General features: G+C 35.9%; 1 pseudogene; it reads right to left on the bottom strand.

Annotated features, from left to right (window-relative positions):
* Positions 1–6070, bottom strand: part of LOC148129229 (vomeronasal type-2 receptor 26-like) — a 119071-nt pseudogene that overhangs the window by 39709 nt on the left and 73292 nt on the right.

Genomic DNA, 6070 nt, shown 5'->3' with positions numbered 1-6070 from the left:
AATTTTATGAAATTTGGGATCTTTTTTATTAGTGGCTAGATGACAAAATATGATAATAGAATATTTAGAAAGTTAGATAGCAAGGAATACTTTTATTTTTTCTTTTGCCTATGTTATTTGACATTATATCTATAAAGTGTTTTTAGGATAGATTTGGTATGATTATATGATTTGTTATAGAATAAACTGTTTAAAGTATTGTTCTCTCATAAAGCATGAATGATTAAAAGTATAGTCAAATGATTTATTAATAACGATATTAGGATATATAAGTTTGGATTGCCAATATGAGTTGTTATGTAATATAACTGCAATTGAGACTACGAAATGAATGCACAAAATCGATGAACCAAGCGACACACTGTATGTACATAAGAGAGTTGATGTTTTAATGTTTTGTTTGTCTTGTTTGTTTGTAGAAAATCAATAAAATTGCTTTCGGAAAAAAGAAAGAAAGTTACCATCTGCTATAAAGATGATGAGCCAGGCTTCCCAAAACCCTAATGAATTCTGGCTCCTCTCATTTGTTCAACTTAAACGGGTGATGGTGACCAAGGCTCAGTCTCTCCAAACTGTCTTTACCGATGCAATTTTGTTGATTCTAAAGAAATTACATCATAATTGTAATTGTAAAGAAATTCATCAAGATTAAGTTAAGCAATGGAGGCCCTGGGAAAGTAGATGGTGCCTGACTCAATAGTTCTAATTGTGAAAAGATTCTGGGAGTCTTGGTTTACAATTAGTTAAATAGAAGCCAGCAGTGTGTTGCAGTCCCCAAAAAAGCCAACATAGTTCTAGGCTGCATAAATAGAGGGATAGAATCAAGATCACAGGAATGTTAGCAACTCTTTATAATAATGCTTTTGTAAGACCACACTGGGAATATTGCATCCATATTTGATCACCAAGATATAAAAAAGAGGTTGAGTGCAGAGAAGAGCAACAAAGATGATGAGGAGACTACAGGGTAAAACATATGAAGAAAGAATTGTTGCAGGAATTTGATAAGTCTCATTTACAGGAAGTGGGTATGTCTAATCTAATGAAAAGAAGGACTAGGGAAGACATGATAGCGGGGTTCCAATGTCTCAGGGATTGCCACAAAAAAGAGGGAATCAACTAATAAGTTGACTCCAAAGCACCTGAAGGTAGGACAAAAAGCCACGGATGGAAACTAATCAAGGAGAGAGGCAACCTAGAACTATTAAGAAATTTCCTGAAAATTAGAGCTAGAAGACCTCCAATGTCATTTCCAACTCTCTTGTTCTGTCATTTTCTGTTATGTTTTTATTTCTATGTTTCTGGTACTTTATGAATAAAAAATACAAGTAAGATTCTTTTTTTAAAAAGATACATTTTTATTATATTTTCCACAAATACAAATCTCATATATAGTTTTTGACAATGGTTTGGCATAGATGAATATATAGTTTATACACTGCTCAAAAAATTAAAAGGGAATACGAAAATAAGACATCCTAGATCTGAAAGAATGAAATATTCTTATTAAATACTTTGTTCATTAAGGTGTTCATGAATGTGCTGACAACAAAATGACACAAAAATTATCAATGGAAATCAAATTTAGCAACCCATGGAGGTCTGGATTTGGAGTTACACTGGTAAAGTGGAAAAAAAACACTACAGGTTTATCCAACTTTGATGTAATGTCCTTAAAAAAAGTCAAAATGAGGCTCAGTAGTGTGTGTGTCCTCCATGTGCCTATATAACCTCCCTACAACACCTGGGCATGCTCCTGATGAGGTGGCAGATGATCTCCTGAGGGATCTCCTCCCACACCTGGACTAAAGCATCCCCCAACTCCTGGACAGTCTGTGGTGCAACGTGGCATTGGTGGATGGAGTGAGACATGATGTCCCAGATGTGCTCAATCGGATTCAGGTCTGGGGAACAGGCGGGCCAGTCCATAGCATCAATGCTTTCATCTTGCAGGTTGTATTGTTATATTGTTGCAGTTGAAGCTGAAGTAGTCATTGACTGGGAGGACACTGTAGCAGATAATTTTGTGTACTATGCTTAATCCAACCATAGGCAGCGTAGTACAAGGTTGTCTAAGCCCAAAATTTTGAGCCTTGTAATATAGGGTATTCAGTTGTGAGAAGAGGACTGTAATACTTTTCTCATGAAATATTTCTGGACTCACTCAATTGTATTAATGTCCGATATACAGTGCGGATTCCTGACAGATGACCTGTATTTGAGTGTGGTGTAGCAAAGGTTTTGTATGCCCTAATTAGCAATTCAACATTACCAGAGGAGAAGCTTTGTAAGATTAGATTTGCAACTCTTAATGGCTTTTTGGCAATGCTGTTACAGTGAGCTCTGGTACTTAGGTGGTTTGATATGAGTACTCCAAGGTCCTTGACAGACTGAAGGTCATAAACAAGGTCATATCCACCTAGCTTGTATTTGGTGCACTGATTTTTTTTTTTTTTACCAATATGTAGGACAGAGCATTAGTTTGTCAAGATTTGGTGTTGCCAATTGTTTGACCATTCAGACACATAATGAAGGTCGCTTTGAAGGACAATAGCATTGTCGGTCGTGTTGAATAATTTTACATCATTCGCGAATAGGACGCAGTGGCTTATAAGGTGATCGCAAAGGTCATTTTTATAGAGCCGTGATGGCTAACCTTTCCTCCTTGCATGCCAAAAGCACCCATAAGGCAATTCACGCAGGTGGCCTACGCCCCCTGCACATGCATGTGTGACCCCCTGAGCACTTTGCACATTTCTGTGCATGCATGCATCTCCTGCACACTCCCCACTTCCCGCACATGCACGGCAGCTACCTGATGATCAGCAGTGGACCTGCTCTGGAGAGATGGCTCGTGTACCATCAGAGATGGCTCTGCATGCCACTTCCAACACTTGTGCCATAGGTTCACCATCACGGATATAGAGTATAAAGAGTGTGGGTCCTAGAACGCTGCCTTGGGGGACACCACTGTTAACTAGAGCAGAGTTTGATATAGCGCTCCCTATTTTTACTATTTCTTGCCTGTTTGACAGGAAAGCAGTAATCCACTTAGGAAGGGATCAAAAAATGCCATAAGAGTTTAATGTTAACAAAAGTTTGTCATGTACCACTAAATCAAAGTCTTTGCAGAAGTCTATGTAAATTATTTCTATTGCTTTACCCTGGTGAAGTAGAGTAGTCCATACGTTTTTGCAGGATAGGAGTTGTAGATTGCAGGACATTTTTTTTCCTGAAACCAAATTGTTTTTTGGAGAGTGGTTGTTTGACTCAAATGAAGGATAATGGATTGGTTAATGATTGATTCCATGACTTTGCACATGACACAACACAGCGAGATTGGTCTGTAGTTATGAACCAGGCTGGGGTCACTATTTTGAAGATAGGGATGACTGTTGCTAAGGACCATAGGTCCAGTAAGGAGCTGGTTCTGAATGATATCTCATATATAATGTTTGGAGTTCTGCTATGGCAGAGGAGAGCTTTTTTAAGAAGTATGCATACAATCTATTGGGGCCAAAAGATAGGGATGGTTTTAGGTTACGTAGTGATTTTTCTAAGTTATCTTCTGTAAAGTCAAAATGTAGTAGATCATTACATTTAGTTGTGGTACAACTAGGAAATATGGAGCATGGGCCATTGCTGTTTACAAAGGCTGAACTGAAGAATGTGTTGAAGAGGTTGGCCTTAACAGCTTCATCACTGCAGTCTTTCACATTTGGTCCTTTTAGGGGTAAGATGGTTCTTGAATCTTTAAGTTTGGTGTTTACAAAGTTGTAGAAGGCGCAGGTGGATTTTGTACATAGGAGGCTTTCCTCTTGCTTGCAGTGGTAATTGGTGCATTCTTTATCTGTCTGCATAAGGTGTGGTATAGGTTTTTAAAGTTTGCTATATAGCTAATTTTGTTTTTATGCCATAGCGACTATTTTTAATTGAAGCTTCCTTATTGTTATGGGTAATTTGTTTTTGACATGCTACAAATGATTTAAGACAGTTCCACTAATGAACCCAAGTCACATGTGGCCAGGATATATATATTGAATCATGATAAGATGGACCTGGAGATACATAATTTGCCCTTCATTGCTTAAGAATTTCCGGGGTGAGACCAGAAAGATTCTGTTCTTGAAAACTCACATATAGGCACGAAGGTGCTTTTTACAAAAGGCAATTGGATTTTCTTGGGTTTTTTTTTTCTTTGAAAACATTTTGATTCCCATCCAAGAAGCTTCTTGGATGAAAAGAGAAGTGTTTTCTTTTTTTAAAAATAAATTTTATTAAGTTTTCAAATTTTAAAAAACATAAAATAAAACTTTCTACATTGTTATCAACATCAAGACCTCTTTTGTATCTCCTTACATTTTTCAGTATATGTATTTACTTATTCCTTTACCATTACATCTTACTTTTGCTATAAATCAATATCTTTTATCCTTACACATCAATCTTCTCTATGGTATATTTACATATTTACATATTCCCTCATTCTTTTCCTAATTGCCATTTTATTTTCTTTTTATTTCAAAACCACTCATACCAGGCATACCAAACCCTATAGTAAATTCAATCTTCTCTGTCTTTTATTTTCATTGTTAGCCTGTCCATCTCTATACAATCTATTTTTTTATAACCATGCCCTCTGGTGGAACCCCTTTTTCTTTCCAGAGTTGTGCATACAAAATCCTTGCAGCTGTTAATATGTGTAACATGATATATCTATCTGTTTTATTGCATTTTTGTGTTATTATACCTAATAAAAAAGTTTCCAGATTAAATTCAATTTTCTGATTCATGATTTCTTCTAGCCATTGTCTAATTGTATTCCAATATTTTTTCACCTCCTGGCATGTCCACCAGGTATAGAAATAAGTGCCTTGATCTTTTCCACATTTCCAACAGTTTGGGTCTGAGTTAAACATTTTTGCCAGTCTAGTGGGAGGAAGGTGCCATCTGTAGAATATTTTATATTGATTTTCCCTGTATGCAGTAGAGGTAATTAATTTGTAATTTAATCCCCACATTCTCTCCCAATTTTCCAGGTCTACATTATGGCCAGCGTTTTTCGCCCATACAACCATTGTCTCTTTGACCACCTCCTCTTCCATTTTAAAATCTAGTAGAAAATTATATATTCTTGAGATCATTTTCTTTTCCATTTCTTGTAGAATTTTATCTAATTGATGCTTTTCCATGCAGAAACCAAATTATTCTTTGTCCTTTTTGTATCTTAAAAAAGGTTTTATCCAATCTTATTGGTACAGTTTGAAAAAGATATAGTATTTTTGGTAGAGTAGACATTTTAATTGCCGCAATTTTCCCCAGTAATGATAGCTGTAATTTCCCCCACATTTCTAATTTTTTTAATTTGTATTATTAATTTGTTGTAATTATCTTTTTTGATTGAAGAGCATCTTGCTGTTAACCAAATGCCTAAATATTTTACCTTTTTCACACTTTGCATTCCCAATTTTCCTTCGAATTCTCTCTTTTTTTTTTTGCTTATCTTTTAAATTTTTAGTCAGTAACTTTGTTTTGTTTTTATTTATCTTAAGGCCTGTGACCTTCCCGAATTCCTCTATTTGAAGTCTTTTCAAAGAATAAAATAAGAAACACCAGTTGCTTTTTTGGGGGAAAAAGCACTTTTCACACAACCATCACCTGAATGATTGAGAATCTTTATAAATATGCTCCTTCAGAATTTCCTTTCCCCCCCAATGTGACAGTTTCAGCAAAGCAAGGGGCAGAATTAGTAAGTATTTCTCTGAATAAGGAGGTTGTGAGGTGAGAAGGGAAAACTTACCTGACTACTAATCTATCTCTTCCTCTTTTAATCAGCATGCAAAACTCAATTTCCAAAACCTGCTATGATCTCAAGACCATTTTTTCTTGCCTGATGAAGTGCTGCCAAGAATTGCACAATCCGTGGGTTTGGATTGTGCAATTTCTTCAACTCAAAAATCATTGAATAGCTTTGCTAAAGGGAATTATCTCCCTTGTAATTATCTAAACTAATTAATTAAACTTGTTTTTAGGGAGAGGCACAGAACCTAGGGAGACTTAATCGTTTAAT

The sequence above is a fragment of the Notechis scutatus genome, chromosome Z (genome assembly GCF_049901735.1).
Source record: "Notechis scutatus isolate UNSWTSFEM ecotype Mainland chromosome Z, rNotScu1.2, whole genome shotgun sequence".
NCBI lineage: Eukaryota > Metazoa > Chordata > Lepidosauria > Squamata > Elapidae > Notechis > Notechis scutatus.
Note: the sequence above shows the minus strand (reverse complement) of the source record. Positions and strands in the feature narration are given on the sequence as shown.